We start from the raw sequence: 19,514 nt of genomic DNA, 5'->3' as shown, positions 1-19,514 counted from the left end.
TTCCTACAAGATGTATTCTCGAGTGAGGAAGAACTTGAAGGAGGAAATAGACAAGATGTTATTTATTGAAATATTTATTTTTCTAGAAGATTAAGAGTGGATTACCCTTATTGTAATTATGGATAAGAAAATAAGAGAAAGGATATGTGTCTATGTGGATGTCAACGGATTAAATGGTTTTTGTGTCCATGAAACTTTCTTGATCACATTCAATGTTTAGATGATTGACCATGTTGCAGGAAGGAAACTTGTTCTTTCATCAATGTGTTATTAGGATATTATCAAGTAGTAGAAGAAGAAAACTTTTGCTACGAAACGGGTTTTAAACAATGTCATGCATTTTGGACTTAAGTATGCCCCTACAATGTTTGATAAGATGGTTATTACGATGATGATGATGAAAAAGATGACAACAATGAAGATGATTTGAAAGTAGGTTTGTCATGTCATTTTGATTTGAGCTTAGGTTTATCATTTATAAACTCTATAAATTAGTCATTTGAACTTAGGTTTGTCTTTTGCCCCATTTACAAGTCACTGTATGCAGGGTCAAAGACTAATTTCCAATAATTAGTAAATGGAAAACCTTCGAAATTATTAGATAGACCAAAGTTAAAATTGGAGATGATGGTATAAACCAAAATGAGCTTCTCTTTGTTTCAAGAATAATATATTCTCTACTAAAGAAGGCAAGCCACGTGAAGGTGGAAGCACATATGGCCCCTCCCACTCCCTCACATCACCCTCAATTCCCCAACACCCAATCTATATACTATAATATATTTGAAAGAAACACAATACAATCAAACATAAAAACTAGGAAAATAATTTCTTTACTACGTGAATGAAAGAGAATAAACCAACTAAAAACATATAAATACATACCTTGTACATTTCAAAATTTTCATAACATTAATATTCTTCCTCATCCAACTCATCATCTGTATCATCCAGTTCAAAATTCATGTTCAAAGGATTCACCATATCAACATCAGCATCATCTAGAACATGCTCTTTGACATTTGGTTTGACTTCTTTAATCTCTTTATCCAACACAATGTAAATATCATCTATTTCATCCAAATTAAAATTTTATTGATTAACATCTTCTTGAACTTATTTGACGTCTTCATCTGACACTTGAAACCCCTAGTCCTCTACATTATCTTCTTCTTCTTCAATTTCATCTTCTTCTCCTACATTATACTTTACCGACCTTCCTCTTCAATCATATCTAACAACATATGACTAGCCTGCTTTACTTGGAACCTCTATGTAAAATACCCTTTCACATTGGCTTGGGAGAACATAGGTCTTTGAACCCGGGTCAAAATTTCTTATATCAACCATGGTAGATCTTAGCATGCTCAATAATAGTTGTATTAGGGTCACCTTCATGGATTCGTAGCCTGAACCATTTGACATCGAACACAACTAATTTGAACCATTTAAAGTCACACTCAACTTTAACTTGAATTTTTCTCATCCTATTATTTCGGTTTTCCTTCCATCACCTAGGAAGACATAACCACCATCATATCTCTCGTACTCCCATAACCACTCCCTATGGGGATTCATATGAAATGATGCACATGAGTCAAGTAACCATGACTCATTGTTCTATATGTGTACTTGAAGAATCCAAGTACAAATCCCCACCTTCATCTAAGGTGTTTTTTTCTTCTCCAGAAGAAGCATCATCAAATCCCTTTTCTTTATTAATAGTTTTGTATCTAAAATATTTCTTGCAGTGCCATTCTTTTCCACATTTCCAACATACCTTTACAATTTTTCCTAAATATTTAGATCTCCATCTAGATTTAGATCTCACACTTGAGGACTTATTTATATTTATGTTTTTGGATTGTCCTCACAGAAACAATGCATCTACGTTTTGGATCTCCATGCTTTTCCATCTTATCTCCTTAGACAACAAGGATGAGACTAGTTCATCAAATTTTCAGGTAGTTGCATTACTACCTATAACAACAAACATAATATCCCATGAGTCTGGCGGAGAACACAAAAAAATGATGCACTTTTCTTTAGATTAAATCTTAATACCAACAGATAATAACTACCTTACCACAGTATTGAAGGCATTCAGATGCTCTATCATGAAGTCTCCAACGTTCATCCTTAATGTGTACAACTTATTATGTAGGAAGTATTTATTTACCAAGGAATTAAACCAATATAAAGTCCCTAACTTGTCCCACAAATATTTTTTTGTAGCTTCTCTTGAAACATTTAGTAATATTGAATTTGATATAAACAACTATATTGTGCTATTTTCCTTCATGTCCAACTTGGTCCAATATTTTGTCAGCATTCCCATTGGTTTAGTACCTAGATCCATCATGATCCACTGATCTTTATCCACCAATAGATCCTCCATCTCGAGCTTCCATAACTCAAATTATATCCATTGAATTTCTCGATCTCTATCTTTCTAGTATTTTCCATTTCCTTTCACCACAAGAATTGATCTGACATATCTGTCATTGTAACATGGTCAACCATAAGCCCAAGAAAAATCCCTCAACCACAAAGGTGTCCCCGTGAAGCAAGTGTTGTCGTGATACCGAATGTAGGTTTTAATGCTGTACATAATACTTGTAAACTTTTCGGGGCACTACCTCCAACCCCATATAGGGGGACTATTCCCCTTGCAAAAAAAATGAAAAGTGGGGTTACCACCCTCTCTATGATCCCTTGAACATGGGATCTTCCACGCTCATTGTTAACATCGAAAAATCATACACCTGCTAGCATAATCTAAAATACATTAAAAGTGTCCAGCAGAATGCACAGGTGTACATTTTTTTTAGCCGAATACATTATGAAGATTCAAAAATCAAAAGTTCTCCTAAGGTCTAAAGTTTATAAGGAAATCAATTAAGGTTGTGTGTATATTTCTTCGATAAATGTGTGCGCGCGATATATCCTCAAAAATCTGTGCGGTTGCAAAAAATATGACTCAGCAAGCCGAGATCACTCTACACACTTGGAGCTATTTTTTTGATATGAGATCGACCTAGTACAATGGAATTCAAGTTACCTTGGAGAAGTGCAGCCCTAAATGGAATCCTCTTGTCCTGCTCATGTGTCTTTATCATACATGTACCAAGAGAGGGAAGAGGGATTTAAAAAACTCTATATAAACAGGCCATGGGAGAGCCAAAACAAGAGACATTGTTATGTTGGCCAAATTGTTGTTTGAGAAAACCACCATTACATTGTTGAAACCAAGGAAGTGAAGAGCACTAGCATGTTGGCCAAATTTATTCTAAGCAACCCAACATATTAGTGAGTGAAGAGGAATCCACCCTTTGGAGAGTCTTTAGACTTCTTTGAGAGAGAGGAGAAACTTGCAAAGAGATTGAGGAAAATAAATCCCCTTGCTGAGGATTTTTGAGCTTCCTAGCTCAAAGAATTATCTTCAAGCATCTGAGATTCTAATTGTATTCAACCTCTACCACCAACAATCAATAAAGGCACATTTTTCCATATATTATTGATGTGTTTGCTCCGTTTGAGTATTTTTTTGTTCATGCATCTCTTTGTTTAAGTTTATGTTTATGTATGCATTGTTTCCACTATTTACAATTTTGTGTTTATTTAAGTCTGTCCACTAACAACACCAATTTTGACTGTGATCCTTTGTAGGTAATAGTCCACTACTAAGGGGGTATTTTTTGGTACACTTGTGCTCCAAAAACACTACAACAAGAATGATGACCATACTGATCTCTTTTCATTAATCTAGAGATTGTTTGTAGGACCTCCTCTATGTACAAGCATCCTACAAGGTGCTCCTCACCTCCCTGAATTTTTTATAGTCCCCTAGGATCTGTTCTGAACCTGTGGAAGTGCAATTTTTCCAAAGATTTCTCTCGCGTGATTTTTTATCTGACAGACGTGGAGCACATTTTTGTTCCTGCAAAAACCGCGAAGCATGCCTCTTTTTCTGCAAAACATGCGTGACAAACAAAAAGAAAAGAAAGCCTTGTATTTTTAAGTTTTCTTAGGTGATTGGAAGCCTTTAGAGAATTTCCTTCACCTATGCATTCTATGTTTTCTGTTTAGTACCCCCGATTTCTTGAATGAACCCTAATTCATCAAGAAATTATATGTTTTTTGTATTTGCAACAAATATCCACATAGCTTAACTAGGAAGGAAAGTAAGTGGTCAAAATCCACATATGTTTTCAAACTATTTTTTTAATTTGCTGCAAATCACATTAGCTTAATTAGTGAAGCAAGTAAGTGGCCATTTATCCATGAATCTTACTACTAACCAAATAACTTTTTGGGACTAGGAGAAAATGTTACTAGAGAAAGTAAGTAATCTTTGCTTCCCTTGTGTCTCCTAGACAAACTTGGGATTGCATATGAAAACCTTCTCAAAAACATTTGAATTTCCATCTCCCTTAGTAAACTCCACATAGTTTAATAGGAAAAAAGTAAGTGGCCCATAATACACAAACAAATCTATTTTTTCCATGCAAGGAACTACCAACACTTAGAGTAATTAGAAGGATACTGAAAAGGATCATCGCATATCCAAATCTTATCATACTTTGTATGCTCGCTTGCATCACACACTAAGCCTTCATACACTTTGTCCTCAAGGATCATCAATATTTTGGATATTTGGTTACTTAGTCTATTTTGGCTTACAAAGTCACTCCATAAATGAACTAAGCCTCTTAAAAAACAACCATAACTCTAACAAATTAAATTTCCCCACAGGGGCCTCCAAAAATTATATAGTTCAAGTTAGGACCAATGGGGGTAGGCATCCCATAAGCCGCCATGGTCATGTTTCACCATTGAAACATAGTTTTTGACTTTTTAGGGAGCTTAAAATTCCTTCAATCATCCCACTAAAAAGAAAACCCAAGCATGGAAGAGACTCGATTCATAGGGGGTTCATATTAGGTCTAGTTCGTGCGGTACTCTTTGGGGCTACTTGACCCATCTAGTGTTCGGTGCTGGTAAACGATTACCAAGAAGCTAAATACCCGAATTCTACCATGAGACGAAGGTACTTAGTGACCAAATCTAGGGCATCCTTTCCATATAGGTGATGGTACAGGCAACACTTGAGCCTTATTACCATTACCTTGGTTGATTCCTCGTCTGCTAGAAGGCATCGCCAAATCTTTTGGGACGTTGTCCTAGGATCCATAAGAGGTTATTTCTGCAAGGCCCAATTACTTTGAGAGCGGACAAGAAGATTAGGTCTTCATAAGACTCTTTATCATACACAACAAATAAAAACCCCACAACAAACAAAAACACTTTTTTTGTTTGCTTGGTCACATAGTGTAAATTAAAGGAAAATAAACCATTTATATTTTCGCTTTTCTTTATGTATGTGATCCAATTGCATTGATATTTATCTCCTTCCCTCACAAAACACAAAGTAGCGCACAATCTAAATCGACACCATAGGGGACCCCATGGCTCCCCGTCGATCTAGGAATTTTTTAAACCTCCCCCCATTGTCGGGAGGTGTGCCAGGACTCCCATCGTTTAGGCAGAGAGGACGTCACTCAACCACCATTATTGGATCTTCTTTTATTGGCACAAATTTGGTTGGAACTCCTACTCAGAAAAGTACACCCTTCACCACTCCTTAAGGATCCCCACATGCTACCCCCTTTGGGAGTGCACACACCCCTCCTAGGGATAGTCCCTGAGATATCCATCAGGGTAATCCTCCCGTGACATCCCCATAGAGGACTCTATTGCATATAGCTATCCAAAATCATTTTGCGATGGTAGGTAATGCACAAATCATGTTCTTAGCTTCGTTAAATCTCCTAGATTTAAGAAATATCACCAATGACTTGATTGAACATGGCCAAAATTGGTCAGTTATACCCACAAAGCTCCCTTCAGATATTCCAAAGTTTGAGGGAAAGCAGGGCGAAGACCCAGGGAACCATGTCACGATGTTTCATCTTTGGTGTTCATCTAATAGTATCACAAAAGAAACTATTAGATTACGACTTTTTCAAAGCACCCTAACTGGGCCCGTCGCGAAGTGGTATATAGACCAACCCTCTGCGTCTCACGAAACCTTTAGCTCATTATCTACTTCTTTCCTTACTTTCTTCCAACACCCGGTCAACCATGATTTGGGTTTGGAATTGCTAACAAACTTCAAACAAACACAAGCTATGCACATCTCAGATCATATACATGAATGGTGGAAACACCACAGCCTGTGAAAAACTAACTTTGAAGATAAAGTACTCCTTGACATTTTCTCGAGATCCATCACCTCCAAAATATCTAAAGACACGACTAAAACATTCCTGCAAACCGAGGAAGAAGCCATTAGTAAATCCCAATAATTGGAGCTGATCTATACCTAGTCTAGCTACATTTATCACATGCTTCCAGATGCCCTGCGCTTATAGTCTTATCGAGAAATCGCAGGCACATCCAATACTACTGGTGGACTAATTGGACCCCTATGTCAAAGACATCACAACAATAATTGTCAATACCCTCCATATCTAGTTAATGGCCCATCATATGATGCTACACCACTATTGCAAAAGACAGGGTATTATAACGTTCAAACCGCACCTATGCAGAATATAGTCAATAGGGTTAACCAACACCAGCCCCCGCAAGGAGGCTCGTATCATCCCCCTTAGGGAAATCAATACTCCTCCTGGAGTATGGATAAGACATCTTCTCCCCTGAACTAGTACGTTAACTAGGGACAAGAGAACCAATATTCCCATTCCTAGCACCTCAACAAAATATCTTGCCAAAGCAAAATAATGCATGGGTGAATCTAGCGCAAACATCTCTCGCTTTACCGCATCAATCAGAAGAACAACTGAATTCGGTTAATCCTTCTAATAGTGCTAGGAAAAAAAAAATCCAAAGGGAGAACTCGAGTGGGGAGGTAGCAATCAACAACAACCTCGAAGGGCACTAGGAAGGGATAACCCCAACCGAAACCAAAACCAGGGTATGACCAACAACAACTTGCAGAAACAAGGCAAGAACACTAGTCTCCGAACTAATCATGCATGCACTATCTATAGGGAGTACGACCATTATACCCATCATTGTCCTCAACTTCCTGATTTGAAAAGGATACAAGACAGTAGGGGGAAAGGTGGCCAACTAACTGCAGTCATGCAGGAACCCTTCCCCCATCAGGGAATCATTAACACACAACAACAAACTTCCCAAACTCACCCATCTGGAGGGAACCTCAACAATACTCCTAACCATGATATCTTCATGACAGGAGAGGACATCCTCTTACAAATGAGGAATCAAACTTATGAGACTCCCCCAGAGCCCAATCCGTCCACCTTGGCTACGACCATACCTACTAGACCGTTGACCATCACGTGAAATTCCATAGGTGCCATGCCTAAAATGCTCAATGGACCTTTACATTGCATAGGGCCCAATTGAAAATCTATCCATAGTTACGACATAGTTGATGAATTAGCTTAATTTCCATTAGCTATGTCAGCGATTGAAGTCCTGTAGACATACCCAACCCAGCGGAAAGCCCTAATTTTCGCTTTAGGCGCAATCGACCCATCCGATTCCCGCCTCATGGTCTTTGACTTGGAAAAATCTACTCCATGATGACCCTCAGCTGCCGCTTTCCAAATCCCTGTCTCAGTCCAGAATATCAACATCCATCGTTGCATCATTGATGAAGGGGCTTCCACATGCATCATGTCCAAATCCGTTTGGAAAAAATTAGGATCCCCTAAACTTAATCCTTCTCACATAACACTTAGAGCATACGATATACACCTTTCTGCTCCAGTTAATTTATACCCTAGCATGCCAGTTAAGTTGGCTGGAAAAACTGTGTTAATAGAAATTGAAGTACTCGATGCCTAGCTGGATTACAACATCCTACTAGGTCGAAGCTATATGTATGAAATGCTCACAGTTGCCTCATCGGTGTTTAGAACCATGATGTTCCCCCACGATGGGAAGGTCATTACCATTGATCAACTCACATACTATGAGAAGGCAACTTCACCCACACTAGATGGCGTGTTTCCCTTAGTATCCCAAGAGGTGGTCACTACTTACACTGAGCTTAACCCAGGCTAGTTTAAGCCATCAAACCTCCTAGGAACATTCCTAGGAGACCCTCCAGTAAGACAAGAGCTTGTCCCAAATACTGGAGCACTGGTGTGCATGATGACTTCATCAAACATTGCCCAAACCCCAGAATCAATTCCAGACACCCCACCCCCTGCAAATGAAGAAGTCAGGACTTTATCTCCTACAATCACACAAACCCCCTTCTTATGCCCCCCACTCGGGTTCATCTCACACCAAGCCATGGTAACCCTCACATTACCAAATATTACTCTCACAATACCAGTTTGGTACGTGATCCCCATGACCATGTTGACTGAGTCAGGATGCATGCAAGAAGGAAGCTTCCATGTACCTCCACTTTAGAGGACCTTGCCTACTCAAAACCAACCTGCTCCTACCACAAATGGAGCCACCAGAAAAAAACCAACTCCTCTAGACTCGTGCAACCTCGCACATTATATGAGGAATTTGGGCACCCAACTCATACATGCCCCGAAATAGATGAGTTAAAAAAATTTATGAATTCCTCTAAAAAATTGGTAACCCCAACTCCACCAAAAGGAGCGAAATTCGTACCCTTGCGTAAAAAGGAAGTACACACCAACCATGTGTGTGCCATATGCGATAAATATGGACACTACACTCATCATTGTCTGAATATCCCTGAACTCCAAGAGACACTCAAAGGTCTCATCCAAGCCAAAATCAATGAGCCCATAGCACCAACCCCACCTCCATAGGATGATAAATGTCAAAACATATTCTACATACAGGAAGAGGCATCATCCAACTCTACACCTGCCTACAACACACGAAGGCAAAATAAGTAGTATTTCCACCCCTCTACTTTACCGTGTGCTATATGTGATGACCATACCCATACAGTAAACTACTACCAATAATTATGGACACGTTACCAAGTCCACCCCACCACCCAGGAGGACCAAAGAAGAAAATCTAGGCATGAATACCATATATGAATTATATGCGAGGATAACCATCACAAAAGGAGGTGCCCTCACCTTCCTCAATTCCGCAAAACAGTGAATTTCATACATAACTTCGTAAAGGAAAATCCCTATCTGCTAGACTCAGATACGAAATCCATAGAACCCATCCCCCCACCTAATGAAGAAGGACCCCTAGATGTCCTATGTGTGTTTGAGGAGAAAAGATGTCTAGGCCCTGCCATTTCACCTCCCATCACCATCACCATTCTAGACCAGGCCAAAAGCAATAAAAAACCACATGGCAAAGAAATTCGCCCATCACATGTGCATTATGTGACAAACCCAATCATTTGATCAATAAATGTCGTGAATTGAGTAGGTTCAATGATATCTTCCACTTAGTGGCCCACATCCCCTATAAGCACCTCTCAAACCAAGAAAAAATTACATAGTGTTATTGTCGCATATGCTCTCAATTCCACCACACAAGGAATTGTCAATACCTTACACAATTCTATGCAGCAACAACAACACTAAAACAAATCCACAAAAATAGGCCACACATAACAAGAACTCACCCCAGAGATGGATACCTCAACAAGATATCTTGTCACACAATGACAACGAGTCATCAACATCCCACACCATGAGTAGCACTGCCTCTCATACAATATATTCAGTTAGCTTTGAACCAGTTTAGAGAGGCTATGCCCATAACACAACTGATGTTTGAAACCCTTTTGAAGGGCCCATACATCATCAAGCATTTCCTCCACAAGGGGGCATACATATTATCAGATCCCGACATGATTTTCCTAAAAAATCCCATCAATGGTATTTACCTCAAAAAATTTCATCCATAAAATGTTAGAGTGAGCATGTATGTATAATGAATTATTTTTTATGATGATTACCTCATCATGGATATATTCTAAAAATCCTTCTCTCATCTCATGTCAACAGATGGATCTTCTGCCAGCTTAGCACCACGGGTTCGCTAACGGCGCATCTCGATGGTCACAAAATCTCGTTGCTGCAGCATGGGCCATGTACTCTCCTGACTAGACACCTTGTCTCTTTAATGGAATTTGTATTGGGCCAACCACCAACAATCAAGTAGAATATGATGCCGTCATAGGCCTCATAGCCGATGCCCACCACCTAGGTATCTGTCACCTGCATGTATTCCTTGGTTCCCAACTCATAGTATCCTAGTTAAATAGGATGTTCCAAGTCCGTGATCCATGTATTTTTCGCAAATATCTACATGCACAAAGGTTATCTAGACAATTTTATCAAATCAAAATTACACATATACCTAGAGATCAAAATCATATAGTTGATCACATTACTAATCAAATCCTAGACTAGTATGCATCACACACACACACACACACACATATATATATAACCAATGCAGAAATACACCAAGAAGTATGGACGCATGTATCACATCATGAGAGCCACAAAAGATAACCTCATATATACATCAAAAAATATATATGGGTACAAAAAATCATTGGCCCATAACTAGGAAGAATAAGTCACCAAAAATACAGAGCATCCTCATAAATGGGTGCTTGGCTTGGTACATACATCATATTGACAGAAAAACAAAAATACATAGCCAATCTCCCTAGGGCCTTGGTGGCCCAATCTATGCGTCAGGAGCCAAAATGGGACCTGTTGTAGCTACCGCCATAGCAATACGACACAAATTCGACTGATGCTCCCACTCCTCGGACATCATTGTCTCAACCATGACCTATAGAAGGTGAGCCCATCCCTCAAAGGGCACACTTCTGATCAATGTCCTACTTGTCTCCAGGAGTCATGGTATCATTGTAACTCCACCTCAATAGCATCTCGTCACGCCTTAGACTCCTCAGCTCGCACGACCAATCTTTCTGTATCCATAGCCCCCTCTCCGGAGGGCCCACCAATCTTCAGCTGAGGCCTCTAAACTGGTTTCTCTGAGCCATCCTGAGGTGCAGGCGATGGCCTTGGTATCCAGGGTCTCTGACGAATAGGTGCATCCCCCGTAATGCCCATGTGTCTCGGATTGTGGCCAACCAGAAAGGGTAGTGGACGTTCCTGCAACTCCGCATCTGCAAGTAAAAAAAGCATAGCATCAATATCATTGTAAATATTAAATACATGAAAAAAACATATGTATACAAATGCTTAAATAACGAGCATATACCTAATGGTCCCCAGGCAACACCTAGAGGAAACCCCATCTCTGAAACTCCTCGAAATTCAACTCCATGATACGGGTAGTCGAAAATCAACTGGGGGTTGGAATCAAACCAACACTGAACCACTTCATCCTAGTAATGACCAACCTCTCCTCCGCCCTCTTGCGACATTTCCCATCCCCAATAGCGCATGCGAGGCACCCAACAAGGCCTCACCAATACTGAAAGAATAGGGAAGAGCATAACCACCCGCTCATAGAGTATGCTGCAAAGCACACTCCCGTAGAAAAAACTCATCAATGTCAAATGCTAAACCTAGGTAAGTTGAGACATCATTCCCTAATGCAACAGTCGTGCCTAGCAAAAGAACGCCCATGCCTGTAGCCGCTGCAAACTGATATATGCAACCCCAAGCACCGGTTGGGGGACCTTGAGCCCACTAGTCTGACGATCATAGCCAGCGCTGCTCGCTTGACTAGACCCTCCACCACTACGATCCTCACATAGCCATCTGAAATAGGGTTAGCACCGCAGTGACCATTAACCCAAAACCTCATGACAACATCCCCTCTTGGAAGTGGATAAGGAAGAACCTTCCCTCGTGGCATCAACACCGTAATGAAATAGATATCGATCTATACCAATATCAAGAGTTTTGTATGGCGAATAATCATCACTTGACAATACACATCCAAAAAACTAACCAGATATCGCAGGAACCTATCTTGCAACTGCATCAATGGGTTCTAAAGAAACTTCAGGAACCCCCACTACACTAGCTGATGCCTCGTTCTAGCATTCAACGACACACCATTCCAGAGAAGCACCCAGTTTTGCTCTCTCCAGATCATCCAGTCACCTAGGATGCCACACGTTAGAAAAGAGAATCCCTTAGGTCCTAAAAAATCAAAATGGGGGGAAAAAACCATTTTTCCTCCATCGTGCACCCATCTCCTAAACAAACACGTGGTGCACATGCCTATCCTCTAGAAAAATGCACAATGCGCACGTCTGTATATCATACAGGTGTGCACATGATGCATAAAATTTTGGGAAATGCATGATGAGCCCCGGAAGGGTTCGTCGCACAAACCCAAAACTAAGATGCACGTTGCGTGTGTATGAGTATTCCTTTCACGTGAGGTCTTCGCGCAAAACTATGGTTTTTCATGAAGACTATGCGCTCAAAAAGAGTCTCCCGCATAGTCACCTAGTTTGACCTTAAAGAGGTCATACAGGGAACCTCTATATCACCTACCTAACCTAAAAGACTCAAATCGTAAAGGTTGGGGCTCAAGCTCCTACCTGTCTCACTTCGCACGAATCCTGGGTGCACAGGCGGATTGCAATGGCAAGAAACACTCTAGGAAAGCTCTCTGACCTCCATAACTCAGCAATGCAAATGATTGATATTTGGGCCCCATGGCCCTATCTATTGCCCTTTTTCCATCTCTTGGGGTACATTACAGAAGCCTGAGATCTCCGTTGAAAAAGCTGATAGATATGCGAATATCAGTCCCACAACATCTTCATCATGGAACTCTCCATTCCGGTAAATATGAAAAAACATTTTCTCGGTCTATTGCACATGTCAAGTACTTCTCCAGCTCTCTAAGTCCATAACATTCATTGAATACGTATGTCTTAAATGATGCTTTCAGTTCGAGTTTTGGTTTTATCCATTGCAGGAACATTACACATGGTCAACTTCAACCAACACCTCTACAAGAAAAAAGAGAGCATGTATCATTCTCCACTCAGCATGATAGTCTTCCCCCTAAAAAGATTTGCATATCCTAACATTATTTCTCCAAAATTTGCCATAAGGTCCAACATATCGACCATGTTTATCACCATATCATATTTGTACATGATAAGCATTCATGTTGGTCAATAGAAAACCCCCCCATGGCTCCATTCATCATTGCAAATCCTTCTTCACTCAAAAGGAGCCATGACCAATCAGTTCGGCCCAGAAACCATCTCACATGGATATCTGAAATCTTAGCCACATTATGCTACATTCATTATGCATTCACCCCGTTTCCCAAGCCCTCTCACAATACTAACGGATCCACCTCCACATCCCACATTTGGCTTATCGTTCATCCACATCACATAGCCCATTTGTACCACTTCACCCACCCACCCGACACGAAGACAAACCAATGGGCCCCCCACCCTCAGTAGATACATTTAACATTCACATAGGTTACTATCGTCATGGGGCACCTGTTTGCATGGTTGTACATCCAAACCAACCCCTATTATTTTGGCAAATGTACAAAGATTTTTTCAAAATAAAAATAAAAATCTCACATCCACATTTGATTTTTACAATTCATTGCCCTCGCACACCTGCAGTCTCTGATCACCTTTGGTCACAACTCATCAACAAATCACCCCTATTTTTCACATCCGTCAAAAACCACTTACACTCATCCTGGAAATCCTACCGACTCCTGGATCATTAGAAAGAATGTTTTTGACCGTCGTCATTTGCATATCAAGCTTTGACCTCAGAATAACTATTTGTATCCTCCAATATCGATAGCCCTCACTATCATGACTATCTGACCCAAGTTATTACAATCTGTTCATATCTCACATTGATTTCCCAATTCACCATGTTGGGCAGATGAATCCCCTTTCCTATCGACCTCAACAAATATATTCCAGGAAAGAGGTAGTACCTTGGATACTCCCTCCCTTAGTAGGGATATCCTTGGGTGGCACATTGGGAACCATTATTTCATCAACTTGACATTTGACATCAAATCAATCATTTATGTCAAGGTGGTGCTGTAATTAGTTACTATTGCAGTTCATTCACTTAGTCGAAGACCCCCGCATCACTAAGCACCTCATTCAACAGTGCTTAAATTATGATGTGGGAGAGGTACCTACTGTAAAATATTTGTGCATACCACAACATGCATCAACAAAGTTCTTCACCAAGATATGCATAGGAAAACAATATTTCGCCTATTTGACCAGAAAGTGCCCCTGAGGGCATCAACAATTTTTCATCGCCAGCTATTAGCACGTCAACAACCATCACGTTGACTAGACAAAAATCAGTTTTTGTCCGATTGTAATCAGTTTTGATTAGCCATAATAACGAGCATGGGACATGCCCACCTTGTATAGACACACCATACTATAGTTTTTTCACCAGAACATGGGTATCATTCACACTCAGTCAAGGGTTTTTTCTCTACTCATCTCCGCAACAAGCTATCCTTTCTCTCGAAAAGTTAAACCAGACTCTCCAAAGGAAATGAAAACATGATGTACTTCGACTATCCATTTCTTCTAACCTCATACATTAGGGTGCAACTGTTAACACTGAAAAATCATACACCTGCTAGTACAATCTAGAAGACATTAAAAGTGTCCAACAGAATGCACAAGTGGACATTTTTCCAGCCGAATACATTATGAAGATTCAAAAATAAAAAGTTCTCCTAAGGTCCAAAGTTTATAAAGGAAATCAATTAAGGCCATGTGTATATTTCTTCAATAAACACGCGCACGACATATCCTCAAAAAGTTGTGCGGTTGCAGAAAAGATGACTGAGCGATCTGGGACCACTCTACACACTTGGAGCCGATTTTTTGATACGAGATCGGCCTAGTACAACCGAATTCAAGTCGCCTTGGAGAAGTGCAACCCTCAATGGAATCCTCTTGTCCTACTCATGTGTCTTTATCATACATGTACCAAGAGAGGGAAGAGGGATTCAAAAAACTCTATATAAATAGGCCATGGGAGAGCCAAAACAAGAGACATTGTTATGCTGGCCAAATTGTTGTTTGAGAAAACCACCATTACATTGTTGAAACCAAGGAAGTGAAGAGCACTAGCATGTTGGCCAAATTGCTTCTAAGAAACCCAACATCTTAGTGAGTGAAGAGGAATCCACCCTTTGGAGAGTCTTCACACTTCTTTGAGAGAGAGGAGAAACTTGCAAAGAGATTGAGGAAAATAAATCCCCTTGCTGAGGATTTTTGAGCTCCCTAGCTCAAAAAATTATCTTCAAGTGTCTGAGGTTCTAATTGTAGGCAACCTTTACCTCCAATAATCAATAAAGGGAGATTTTTCCATATATTATTGATGTGTTTTCTCCATTTGAGCATTGTTTTTTTGATGCACCTCTTTGTTTAAGTTTATGTTTATGTATGCATTGTTTCCACTATTTACAATGTTGTGTTTATTTAAGTTTGTCCACTAACAACACAAATTTTCACTGTGATCCTTTACAGGTAATAATCCACTGCTAAGAGGGTGTTTTTTGGTACACTTGTGCTCCAAAAAAATTACAACGCTCATGAAAACCCATAGCAGGGTGAGATATTACCCTCCCTATGACCCCTCGAATAGGGGGCGATATCGCTCATCCTGTGACCCCCCCATCGCCCCACACAACATATCACACATGAGGATAATTGGGTAAATAATATAACACATACCTAACATAATTTACAAAATAGTTTTTTTCCCGTAGTTAGGAAATTACATATCATATCTATTATTTTGGTGGGTAATTTAGCCATCCAAAACATTCATTTGATTTTAGCTATGGCTACCCCTATATTTTCATCATTTGTAAGGTCATAATTTTCTTGGATAAGATGGTGAATATATTTACTAATTCTTAGAGTCTTTCTTCTCTCTATCTTGTGTTGATCATGATCGAGATTGTATCTTTATATAATTTTCCATTCATCTTGATGCTTTCAGAGTGGAAAATTGGAGGAATCAACTTGCAAAGTCTTTTTTATGTGAGTCATAGTTTGGAAAATTAGGGTTTGAAACCTTCTAGAGCCATTTTGAGGCATTGATAATTATTTTTGGGGATAGAAAAACTCTTGGTTGTGACAAACACTCTGGCATTGTTCTACACTTAGAGTCCTTTCCAACAATATTATAATCATGTGAATTAGAGTTTGTACACAAAAGTTATGCCTCTCGAAAATTGACCTACTATGTTAACGACCATAAAATGAGTGGATTCCACATCATCATCCGTGATTCATGTATATGAGGCTAGACAAATGTGGAATTTTAAGAAGACTCTAAAATGTTCAAACCTATAATTCTAGTTAAGTGTTGAGAGATTCAAACCTTATCCCTAATTGGAAATTAGTCTATGTTAAATACCATGAAATTAGGAGTTGGGGTTCCATTTTATGCTAGTATATCTTGTTCCATAGTTAATGAAAGCAACTTGGAGAAGGAAACTAGAGATAAAAACATAGGGGGTTAAGACTCTATAGCAGCCTTACAAGAAACATGTCTTAGGTAACTCCTAGTAGAAATACCTCTTTCTTTGTACTTGCACATTTTTCTATATCAAGGAAAAGAGAGCATAGAAGCCTCACTTTATAGCTATGTTTTCTCTGGTAATGATTTCCCAAGAAAAAAATGTGTTTATTTTTTATGGAGTGTGTATTTATTTCTATTCTATATTTCTCACATTTTACCTAATTTATTCATTTAAGCATAAAAACACAAAATAAAGAATCTAATATCTAAATGGAATTAATATTCACAGTAAATACTTCAATAATTTATTAGATCTATTGTGATGAACTATTCTAGCGGAATATCCGTGAAAATTTATTGATTATATGGGTACTAGAGCACATTTTTGGGGATATTTTGTCAGAAGTTGCATGGAATTAAGTATAAAGTTAAGAATACAGTCTTATAACCCTAAACATGGTTGATAATATATACACAATAACCCTCGTGATTCCGTGGAGGAGATATTTGTGAGGTTGGGACAAGTCATTGACATTTGTAACAATATGAGCCTCGTCACGGTGGCTCTAGTAAATAATATCATACCATTAAGAGAAGATGGAGGCTCTAAATTAGAGCTTAAATCAATAAAGAAATTGGGATATCATGAATACCTATAAAATGATTCAAGGAAAGAACCCGAGAAAGAGTGGCTAAGTTTGAGTCATTGTTAACCTTTCATTATCCCTATTCAAGATGGAAGCGAAGGTGGACATAAAGCCATACCATGGTTATCTCGATGCATTAAAACTAAATCACTCGTTGCAACAATTAGAAGTTTATTTTAGCATTCACCATATAGAAAAAGATCGGAAAATGTCATTTGCTAGACTAAATTTATAGGTCCATGATTTGACTTGGTGGGAAATCCTTATTAAAACACTTAGGCTAGAGGGTGATCAACCAATAACAAGGTGGGAGGACTTCAAAACCCTCATTAAGTCCCAATTTTACCCTATTAGGAATCTAGAGGACCAATAGATATGATAACACTACTTCATGAAGAGGAAGGGGCAAAGTGTATACGAGTACACCACTAAGTTTAGAAAGATGGTCATCATGTTAGGTATCTCTCCCAAGATTGCATATGCACTTATTAAGTATCTATGGGGTATATATAGCCATATATGAAAGAAAGTGATGCTTTTCAAGCCCAGGAAAATGGATGAGGCTTGTGTGCATGCACAATATCTAGAGAGCATATGCCAAAAGAAATGGAAACCAAGTGGTTCAAGTCAAAAAGAGCACTAGGAAGCTTCCAAGGAGGGGAAGAAGAAGTTGAAAGAAGGAAATGATAATAAGGTTTCAACCACTAGACATCAATGCAAGGATCCTAGCAACCATTTTATCCATTGTAATATTGACGATCACACTGAGGAAAAGTGTTGGAAAATAAATCCAGAGCTAAAGCCAAATAACCACAAGAAGGATGCAAAAAAACAATTCTTTTAGCCACATATTTGACAAGGCATTTTTTAGGGGTGAAATATAGCAAAAGGTGAATTTTTTAAATAACGTTTTGAGGTTGGTGGATATTTTATATTATTTAAATATCTCATACTTAGCCTTATGTCAAAACCCTATACTTATTTTTGGGTGTAAATAGATACACCATATGTGGCCTATTTTCAAGAAAAGGGGAAATATTTTCACCATAGTCATTTTTAATCCCACGGTATTTGGTGGCCCATGGTATTCATCCATGTATTTGATATAATGAATCCTTTTTAAAGGTTAAACATAGATATTTTTCAAGCCCATGGCATTTATCCATCGTATTTGATGCAATGAAGTCTATTCAAAGTTCTGTCCTACTCCATTGTTGGATATATGATTTATATAGTTAGAAATTTATTTTAATTTTAATTTTTTTGTTTTTATTATAATGTTACATTCATTTGTTTCTACATGAATAAACAATATTATTTCTAATTATGTTTTTACTTTAATAAACATTTTTATTTTTAATTAGGTATTGAATTTATATTTTTAAGGTTTCTAAATAAGTAAAAAATTGTTATGTTGATAACAAAAAAATAAATCAATGTCATCCATAAATACAATATTGATGTATTTTATGTCCTAGGGGCAGCTCAATTGGTGATCAAAGTAATGTGAATCCTAAGAAAATTGAGATATCCAAGGTTCAAATCCCCCTAGTTGTGACCCAATTTATAGAGAGGAGGATAGGTCGTAGACCCCCCCAACATTTTAGGTCGTAGACCCCCAACAATTTACTAGTAGTACACCCCCAACAATTTAGGCTGCTAGGTTCCTTTGGGATATAAAAAAGGAAATATATATATATATATATATATATATATGGCACTAGAATATTTTATTTACAACTTACATTGAATTTTTTTTAATTAAAACCTTTTTTAAATGGAGGCATACCCCCATAATAAGCATTAAAGGAATTACACTTCTTCCTCATATAGGGATGTAAAAAAACTTATCAAAATAATAACATTTCTTTTAACTTTAAATTGCTTGATGGAATTATGCATCTCCCTCATACTAAGATGTAAAAAGTAGCTATCAATAAGAAATTTTTACTTTTAGTTTCTCTCTCTCTATAAAGTGTTGGCATTGATGTCAACAAGGTCATGGTCATGGCCATACTTGTCAGACATGTGTGATGGGTGTTGACTTGGTGTTCTATTGGTTGGAATTGATGTATTGACATTGAGATGGATGTGTTGGCATTGATGTCAACTCTTGAGGTCATGCACTTATGTCAACCTCATGATGATGTAGATTGATGGACCATGGTGTGTGTCAATGTGTGTTGGAATTCATGGAGCTTGATGGTCTTAGAGGAGTTGGAATGTGTATTGATGGACATGCCATGATGAATTGTTGATGCTGATTTAGGTAGAGGAGGTTGCTATAGGATGATGAGAAGATCTACATGTGATAGAGATGGTTGATGGCACACTA

This window comes from Pinus tabuliformis, chromosome 7 (genome assembly GCF_031772625.1).
Source record: "Pinus tabuliformis cultivar Carrire ecotype Pingquan chromosome 7, CPIR1, whole genome shotgun sequence".
Taxonomy (NCBI): domain Eukaryota; kingdom Viridiplantae; phylum Streptophyta; class Pinopsida; order Pinales; family Pinaceae; genus Pinus; species Pinus tabuliformis.
Note: the sequence above shows the minus strand (reverse complement) of the source record.